General features: G+C 45.8%; 1 pseudogene; it reads left to right on the top strand.

Moving 5' to 3' along the window:
* Nucleotides 1–8,917: 8,917 nt before the first annotated feature.
* Nucleotides 8,918–10,383, top strand: LOC139052100 (uncharacterized; annotated as a pseudogene).
* Nucleotides 10,384–10,404: the final 21 nt, after the last annotated feature.

Raw genomic sequence — 10,404 nt, 5'->3', positions numbered from 1 at the left:
TCAGCTCCCGACGACGAGCACACACTTTCAGCCGGCAAACGCTGCTTATATCCTCTCCGTTTGACGTCATAGTTCGACGTAATCGTTCGACGTAACCGTTCGAGGACCCCGTGGACGGAAATGTTACTGTTGTACGCACACACAGCTTTCAGTGTCGCACAGCTTTCAGTGCCGCACAGCTCTCGGTGTCAACGTCAGAGGGCTTCGTAGAACTGTGCTCCGTCCCGGGTGGCGCTTCGGAGTACCACATTCCTGAGCTGACCGCGCGCCACGTGGCTGCCGGCCCTTCGCAGTTCTCCGAAGTGCGCCCCGTCTGGTGGGATTGGAACACGTGCAGCGGGCTGAAAGCTGGCACGTTGCCACCCCGTACGGCCATTCCTAACAATGCGCAAGAACCCGAACCTCATTAGTCAGTAATTTAAACCCTTGGAAATTTTGTTCTTTAAGAATGCTCATACAAAATGGCTCTATATACAAGGAGAACACAAGCGGTGACAAGGGGCACCCTTGTCGTACTGATGATAAAAGCCTTATGTGATCTGAGAGAGAGCCATTCACTATAAGTCTCGTTGAGCCATTAGCATGGCACCTGACACCTCTAAGGAGCAGAGATCCGATATTTATATGCTCTAGTACAGTAAACAGGAATGAGTGATTCACCCTGTCGAACGCCTTAGTCAGATCTAGCTGTACCATTGCCACCTGTCCATTTCCCTCAGCTACACCCTCTAGCACCGATCTCGCAACATGGATGTTCGTCTGAATGGACAGGCCCCTAATGCCACATGTTTGATGATCACCGACCACAGATCTTGTTACAACTTGCCAACGGTTAGCTATTACCTTAGCAAATATTTTATAATCCACATTGCATAAGGAGATAGGCCGATATCCGTCAACATTTTGCAATTTAGTCTCATCATCGCTTTTGGCTATAAGGACGGTGTGTCCGTCGTAGATTGTGGCGGTTAGGTACCCTACTTCAAAGGCCTCTCGGTAAACCTGAAGTAATAATGACGATAAGAGGGAACGAAAACACTGATAAAATTCGGTAGTAAGGCCATCCAGGCCGGGCGTCTTGCCCTTCGCTAACGAATCGATGCATGCATACCAATGTTTTCAATTGTATAATCGTACTCATCCTGATTTAACTGGGGCAGCAACGATACAATTTTTTGCCAGCATCTGTATCCAACGGCACATGGTATCAAAATAGTTTTTGATAATGTTCAAAAAACGCTTTAGTTATTAGAGTAGGCTGATTAACAATGATTCCACCATACTCTATATCTAGTATTTGTTTAGACAGCGCGTGTCGGCGGTCATCACCAAGGGCCCTACTGCAAGGCTGTTTTTCCAGGAAACACTGCTCTCGCGCGCGCACTAGTGCACCTCTGTATTTTTCTGCGTTCAACGCTTGTAACTGTGCCTTGACCTTATGAATATTATCAATATATCGACCCGGATGTAGGCATTCAAGCTCATGCAATTCACTCAAAACTCTGTACAATGCTTTGTAATTATTCATTTCTTTAAAGGCTAATATTGATGATTCTTCGATAGGTATCATTTTAGCTTCCTGTTTGAATAATTCCCACAAAGCAAAGAGTGGCAAGTCCTTGCTGCCTGGCACATGAGCTATAAGCTCAATAACAGGATTTAAGAAACATTCACGCGAAAGTTACTCGTTATTAAATTTCCACAGCTCCCAGCACATACGCCGACTTTGGTACCGACGGCTGCGAAACGATGCTGAAACTAGGCAATGGTCACTAAAGAATATGGGGTGCACAGTGTAACCATAAATAAGAGGTAGCGCGCAATGTGAAATGACAATTCGGTCAAGCTTTGCATGCCAGATACCCTGGAAGTGCGTATATCGACATCCCACCTTTTCATTTTCCCCAATGTCCACAAGCAGATAATCACACATCAGGCGTTGCAACGCATCACTACTTGGATCGTGTGTCAGCTTCAGTGACGTACGATCTTGTGCGTTACATACACAATCAAAGTCTCCAAAGAGGACCATGCACGATCAGCACAGAAATGATGTTCTAGAGATAAGAAGAAACACTCACGTTCAAATAACTTCTTCGGGGCATAAGCACACACAGATCTAAAGCTCCTGCCACTGATATCAATATCGCAGCAGCTTAGGCGCCCTTCCCTATCTCTAAACAAATGTAGCAAATCACATTGTAAATGTTTGCTAGCAAATAACATACAACCTGCGGAAACGCCTACTGCATGACTGACACAAACATTATAGTCAGATAGGAATGGGGATAGAGCTACTTCTGTGTTTTCGTCGGATTCAATCTTTCTTTCTTGAATAGCAGCAATATGTAATTTTCTATTGCATAACAAATGAAGAAGCTGTACTTGCCGTCGCTTACTTCGTAAGCCACGGACATCTAAAGTGCCAAAATGGAAGGGAAGAGCGCCCGCCAAGATTACCTATGTAGGTGCAGCGTTTATACGCTGCTCCAGAGGTGCACCACTTCCTTCTTGATGAGGTGATTCACTACGGACCTTTTGGTGCTTCAGGATTGGGGGCTCAATCCCATCGCTCGTGATCCGTTGTCAAGATTGGAGTCCGGCATGAATTCGAAGGTAGCTGGCCCATGCCGTGGTCCAACTTATCCACGCTGAGGACGTTGGTGAAGGGAAGAACTGCTTCTCATCGAGAACGAGGAATATAGGTTTACTTACAGTATTTAAGTCAGTCTAACATGACTGCTTGAGAAAAGTGCATCAGTCTAACATGACTGCTTAAGAAAAAGAGTGTCAGTCCAACATGACTGCTTAAGAAAAGTGTCTCGAGCATTCGCACCACAGCAGTTTTTAAACACTCGGTCCTCCCGCGATACAAGGTGACGCGAACGTTCGTTTACTCATTGTAAACTCGCCGCCGCCCCGCAGGACAGTTTACACGCACAAAGGCGCCCACGGGCGAATGTCCCGAACCGACATCAGAGGGGAGCCGTTCCGGGTAGCTCGGAGCCATTCTGGCTAGCTCGTTGTCCTGCGTCCCGGTCGGCGCGTGGGAAGCAACAAAAAACGGCTTTCCCGTGGCAGCTCGCGCACGCGTAGCAGATCAGGTCCGCGCTGGGGAGTTTGGGCACAATAGTTCGCCCTAACTTATTCCGTCACAACGGCGATGAGGCCAGAGGATGGCGGCGGTTTCAACACAAAGCCCGCTCCATCGAACGCATCCCAGCTGAAGCGATGGAGAGTGGGGGATGCGCGTCCTGCTCCCCGACACAAAGTCGTTCCAGTCACGCTGTGGCTAGAAGTTCGCGGCGATGCTCCCGAGATGCCGCCCTCCCCAGTCGCAACTGGGTGGCAATCTTGCATTGCAGCTCGCCATTCTTAACAGTACACGTTAACACATGGGGCATCAGCAGCAGTAGGTGTTCCCCGGAGCAGTTTTGTAAACTTTGACACCTTGGGAAAGCGAGCCTTCTTTGCCGAGGGTGATGGATTGTCGGATGGCGCTGGGCGCTTCTTGGGGGCCTCGCACATCGATCCAGATTCCACTGATGGTGGGCGAACTTGAACTGGTGGAGATTCTGCGCATGACACAGTTGGTTCGTCGTCAAGCGCCTTAGTCTGATCCTCGCTCGCAGGCTTATGACTAAGGCTAATGTCTGCCGATTACGGTTTAATATGTTCTTGTCAATGAGCCTCAGGGAGTGTTTCGTCAGTTGCATCCAAAACTTCCCTCACGTCCATTAAATGATCGGTGATGGTATCATCCTCAGCTGGTCTATTTCCACAAAGCTTATTAGCGTATGTTCCGATGCATGCATCTGCAGGGTGACCGTAGCGATGACAGTTACTGCGCGCAGTGTTCTACATTGTCGCCGGATATGCTCAACTCTGTTGCACCAGAGGCAAAGCGGTGGTCGGCCAAGAATCAATATAAGGCACTGGTGGCAGTATATGCTCAATAGATGTGGCAGATTACTGGCAGAAACCCCATCTTTCAATGTGAACGCTACGTTTCGATTAGTCATTTGCCAGCCCTCCATGCCGCCACACCACCACATTTCTCTCGTGATGGACTGCACTGTGCCATATGGCTCTAGTGCTTCAACAATTCGGCTCTGTTCGAGGTGTGGGGGATGACAAAAAAGCTTCATCTTGATATTTTTGCATTCCGGGTCTATTTCCACGAAGCTTGTCAGCGTAGGTTCTGATGAATGCATCTGCAGGGTGACCGTAGCGGTGACAGTGACTTGAGGCCTTTCACTAGCAACTCACCTTTGTCGACAAGTTTCTGTTTCGCGATGCTGTTAACACATGTGACTAACCACAAATCGCTCATCTGGTATTGTCCAGCGCCGAGGATATCAGTTCCATTTAGCACTGAAAGGCGAGCATCGCGAAAGTCCGGGGCCCGATACGGCCGCTTTGTCAGGTCAGCATGCAGGCAAACTGAATTGAGAATGGTGTTGCCAGTCGGTAGACGAGAGAGAACGACTTTATAATTACCGGAATCAGTAGTTGACGGTGGTTGTGATCCTCGGCCGAGGGCCGATGCACTGTTTCCAGCGGAGCTCATCGCAAACGTGGCCGTTCGAAAGAGCCTCTTCTCGTTGAACATGTCTTGTATATTTTAGCTCTGTCAACACTCTGCGTTTATGTTACATTTGCATTTTAAGAGCCAAGATGCGCTCTCATACACTCCACCGCGTCAACTGCCGCATCTCTAGAAAAGTAAAAGTGTTCTTACCATTGACAGGTACATTGTGTAGTGCTAGAAGATCGATTTTGCTGTAGGATATCCATATTAAATAAAAAATACAGAAATAGACTTCGGTGACCGGGGTCACTGTTAGGGCTGTTACTGCTAATTTAGACAGTTGTCTCTCGCTCTTTATACTTTTGAGCCCGCATATCATTCTGTGTTCAATGCAAAATAGCTACATAAACATTCGTGGATGATTGTTCATTCTGACAGCATACTGGCTTCTCTCGGCAGCGCTGTACCAGAATAATGAGACAAGAGCGAGACAGCTCTTCACGCAACTTGTCTTGTGTTGTCTTGTGTCCCAGACAGTGGCGCATACCCACTATGGGGGATTGGCCAAGAAGCAGGCGGTTTTTCGTGTGCTTAGTAGTAAAGCCAAACTAGATTTAAATTGTGCAGCGTGAGACTAGAACTGTAATTTAGACGTATGATGAAAATATTGTGAAGAATTTTGATAAAGGAGGTTAACGTAAATAAATGAAATAAGAGAAAATATTGATAATTTTAGAAAGTCAGCAAGGTACTCTTTTTGTATCTTTAAAAAAAATTGTAAATTGCAAGAAAAGCATCCCTGTGGCTTGATCCCAGTGAGGTCGCACCAAAAGTAAGAATGGTTGGTGAGGTTAGCGATAACCCAAGTTTGGTGAATGAATGTACTAATAATTTTCTTTGTCTTACAAAGCGGCGGCAGGAGAGAAAATAATGTTCGACAGTTTCAGGTGCACTGCACAAAGAACATAGAGGGGACAGAGCGAGACCAGACCTGTGTAAGTAAAAATTTAGAGGAGGTATACGGCATCTCAATTTTGTAAAAGAAACTTCCAATTGTCTTGAAGGACACCAATTATTATTCCATGGGAAGCCAAGATGCTGGAAATCAGAAGACGGTGTTAGTGTGGATGTTGCAGAGTTTTGGGATATAGCGAAATTTCTGTACCTAGCCGCGGTGACATAAGCTGATGTCGGCAAAACCGATATGATAGGGCCGTTGAGGGATGCTCGTACGAGTGAATCGGCCATTTCATTCAAGTGTAACCCGTGATGTCCCGGTACCCAAAGCAAACATACTTTCCGTAAGCACGGAGGTACCATTGAGGGAAAGGTTCTTTGAATTCTTGTATCTAAAGATGCAGTCAGTGCTGCACATACAGATAGCGAGTCGGTCACAATAACAGCTAATGGGTCGTTTTTGGGAAGTTTTAGTAACTTTCTTGAGCAACCCAAAACTTCTTTTTCGCTTCGTAAAAGCTTATGCAATATTTCTGGGAAATTAACTGTGTCAGTGTAACGGCACACGTAAGTCCACAGGCCTGTGTGCCACATCTTACCAAATAACACAAAACGGATACGCAGCCATTCCCGCAAATGGTATGATTTCGATCAGCGGCCGATTTTTAGGAGGCCGGTAGAGCGTTTACGGTGCTTCGTGGTCACGGCAAAATTATAACAATTGGCCACGACGACTTTATTACCGGTGTCGGTGCTATCAACATTGCCGGCTTCAGAGAAGCACGATTGAATACCACGCAAGAGAAAAGTACAGGGTAGACCACAGATGCGAAACTGACATACAATGTTAAAGCGTCACGACTGAAAGCGCTTCTGCACGGCGTCAGAACTTATGTCGCTGTGACAGAAAGTGGCACATTTCTAACGCCATGACAGAAAATGTGTAGTCCCGACAGAGAGTTCCTGCTGCGACGTCAGAATCGCTGTTGCGGTAGAAAGTTCTTGTTGCGACTTCATAAACTGTTGTTGTCGCGACAGAACGTTTCTCTTGCGACTTCAGAACTCTTGGCCGTCGCGACAGAATGTTTCTGTTGCGACGTCAGAGTTGCTGTTGTAACGTCAGAGTCGCTGTCGCAATGGAAAACGATTGTTGCTACTTCATAACTCTTGTTGTAGTGATAGAACGTTTTTGTTGCGACTTCAGAACTCTTTGTCCTCACGACAGAATCTTTCTGTTGCGACGACAGAATCGCGGTCACCATAGAAAGCTGTGGCCATGACTTCAGAACTCTTGTTGTCCCGACAGAACGTTTCTGTTACGACTTCAGAAGTCTTTGTCTTCGCGACGGGATGATTCTGTTGGGACGTCAGAATTTCTGTCGTAATGTCAGAAATGTCTGTCGCAACTACAGAAACACCAGGAACTTCTGTCGTACAACAGAAATTTATATAGTTCCGACAGGAATTCCTGTTGTCTTTTTCAACTGGGATCGATTTGTGTCACACGAACATTATTTTTAAGGGTGCAAATTACTGTTAAGCCGGAACCGCATGGCGCGTTTTTCGCGAGCGAAAAACGTGACGGGCGGCAAACGCCCGCGTTGCCGTCGACGCGCCAGCACCCGTACGAAAAGAAGGAGTGGCGCTTTCGCGCCGCGTTTTCCGGGTTGCCAGACAACCTAGCTCCCAACAACATGAATTGTCTTTTTTACTGCATATATTATGTGCCCTTAAACTTGCAGAATATTATGAGAAAAACAGTCCTCGGGTAATTAGACAGCGACATCTTTTTCTGAAGTGTATTTACGAAGCTTAATTTCAAGCAGCAAGGTTGTGTGCGAAGCTGAGACTATGTACCTTCCGCATGCTGAGAGGCCGCCGCTTGTTTACAACTTCACCTGGAAAATGGAGTGTCGGCCGCTTACAACCGAACAGAAGAGACGATTGCTGCTAATAAGGGGGATGCTTATACTGAAGCAAGAACAAATGCGGGTCAGGAGGTCTATGTGGGTGCGGCCTGCATGGTTGAGAAGAAAGCAAGAGAGCCAGTACCATACACTGGTAATATTTCAAATTGTCTTGCCAGCATTAGCGTTAAGAAATGAGGCCCTGAAGCTTATATCTTTGTTATATGCAGTTTCAGGTTATGAGGGAACAGGATCCGGAGCTCTTCTTCAAATATTATCGAATGACCCCCGAACTCTTTGATGTAATTCATGGCCGTGTGCGGGAAAGGCTCACAAAGATGCACGTCGTACAGGAGCCCATCTCATCTGGCGAACGTCTGGCTATGACATTAAGGTAACTAACTGTACTGTTAACTGTTCACTTTGTATGTGTGCTTGATTATTTGACGCTCACACATTTCTCACAGGCAAGTTGTCCAGCCACATGCAGATATGTATGTAATATGCAGATATAACTCAGATATGCGCAACACCTTAGTGGTGTGATATCGATTGATGGTCTTTCGTTTTTAAAAATGAATTAACACCGTCCTGCTGATACTGAACCTGATTAAAAGTACGGCTCAAGAATTGCATTTAAAATATTGCTTAAATTACCTACAAAGCATGTGCTGCATGGTTTTGGGTGTTATTGTTGTTCTGAAAAGACATCTGTGGAAGAATGGACGTATGTTTATACTCTCTACATACAATGCTTGGCACGCGTCAGGTATCTATGTTCAGGTAATGCCATTGTTGACATCGCCAAGGACTTCCGTGTCGGGCTGGAGACTGCACGAGAAGCGATCCACTTGACTCTCCAAGTGCTGTGGGATGATCTCGCTCCTCATTATATGAAGGTGCGTCATTTAGAATGAATACATGATTTGTGCAATGAGAGTCCACCTCTTGCAAGACCCGGGCTATTTTTCTAAGATTCTGTGATGTTATCTAGACTCACTTAAAGCCAGTGGTGGCTTTTACCTGAGGCACAACTTTTGTCAGAATTGTGTATTAACTATTTCATGTAATGGGCATCACTGATGTGGCTTGTATCCTTGCAGCCTCCAAATGAGCAAATGCGGCGGAACATTGCTGATGGCTTCTGGAAGTGGTGGCAGTTTCCGAACTGCCTCGGATCAGTGGATGGCAAACACGTTCAGATTGTGGCACCAGCAAACTCTGGCAGCCTATACTACAATTATAAGGTAAACGACACATAAGTAATGAATATTCGAATGTTTTTATTTAGATGAGATAATTGGGGTGTTCAACCTTGTACAAATAGGTGTATGATTGCGCGCGTTCAACCACTGACAGATTCACTTACTTGAACATGAACTGTTTTTAGGCCTTGAAATTTTCTGCGTATCAATGCTGCCTCCTATCCAATTTGTTTTTTACTTTTTCCTGTGGCCATGTCTATTGCTCAAAAGTGCCTTTTTGTGCTTATTTGTTACAGGGCACATTTTCAATCGTGCTTATGGCTGTAGCAGACAGCGGATATCTGTTTCGTCTCGTCGACGTTGGGGCTCCTGGCCGCATAAGTGATGGAGGCGCCTTCAAATGCTTTCCAATTGGCTGACAACTGCATGCTGGTCTGCTGCAGCTGCCTTCGCATTCACAGCTGCCTGGCTCCCACAAAACACTCCCGTTTGCCTTTATAGGGGACGAGGCTTTTCAGCTGCGAGAAGACTTCATGAGACCATTCCCTGGATATAGGGGAGACCCTGCTGAGCGAATATTCAATTACCGTCTGAGCCGTGCACGGTGTGTGTATTTTCCATATCCTCTTGAAAGGAAAAGTACATCATTTTCTATTAGTGTTTATTTTGACACCATAATTATGCTCTCATGCAAAGCAAGTTCCTTGGTATGATTGTAACAAAATTAAAACTTTGGTAGATTAGATAAATTGGCTAGTTGTGTATTCATCCACACTAAATAAAAGGGGAGCATTGGGTATAAAGCTTCGACAGGAAAATAGATCACACAGATGTAATGTTTCTGTTGTCTGCTCTCTTCTTGTGCGTTTCCCCTTTTGTTCAGCATGAGAACACAGAATAGCTAAGCGGGATTATAAAATATGAAGACGCCAAATATACAGACACACACAAGAGAAGAGAACGGGGCAGGGCGTTTATTTGGCGTCTTCATATTTTATAATCAACAGCTACCAACTAGCCCAACAAGAAGTGCTTTTAAGCTAAGCGGCAACTTGAGAAGGGAAGTATTACTGCAAAAGCTGAGACAAAAAAAAGTTGTGGTTTCAACATTATGCTACACCCCTGAATACGTGGTACAACGAATTACCTGCTATTCTTCTTTGTTTCTAATTAACAGTTAAATACACTGTTTCCTGCTTTGTTATTGCTGCCCCAAACTTCTACTCTGATTCTGAGCTCGTTTTTTTCCCTGCTGTGCAACTTCAAATTTATTTACTTTGTTGTATACTTAGCACAATTAAAATTATTTGCACATGAAAGCCGAATTTTTCGTTTGTACGAATCGCCTTGCTGTGAATGCATTTTCCTTTACTTTTGCAGGAGAGGTGCAGAGAATGCCTTTGGCATTCTGCGGGCACGGTTCAGAATCTTTCGCGGCCCCATCAACCTGAGTCCCGAAAACGCCAAACGGGCTGTGAAGGCAGCGTGTGTGTTGCACAATTTTTTGTGCATGGAGTCCAACGGTCGCTCTTCATATAGCCCAGTTTGATTTGCCGACCATGAAGATGTATATGGCAATATGACTGACGGTGCGTGGAGAGCAACAACCGACACAGATTCGGCAACATTTGGCCTGCAGCCAACGCATGCGCGGAAGTGTGCTCACTCGGCATTGCAGGTTCGCAAGCAGTATGCAGCGTACTTTGCGAATGAAGGAAAAGTTCCCTGGCAGTGGAAATTACTGGAAATTGATGAACCCGCTGATGAAGAAGTGCAAGAATAGTGACTCAATATTGTGTAACTA

Source organism: Dermacentor albipictus, unplaced genomic scaffold, assembly GCF_038994185.2.
Source record: "Dermacentor albipictus isolate Rhodes 1998 colony unplaced genomic scaffold, USDA_Dalb.pri_finalv2 scaffold_18, whole genome shotgun sequence".
In the NCBI taxonomy this organism is placed as follows: domain Eukaryota; kingdom Metazoa; phylum Arthropoda; class Arachnida; order Ixodida; family Ixodidae; genus Dermacentor; species Dermacentor albipictus.
The sequence above is the reverse complement of the archived record's forward strand: the minus strand, read 5'-3'. Positions and strand labels throughout refer to the sequence as shown.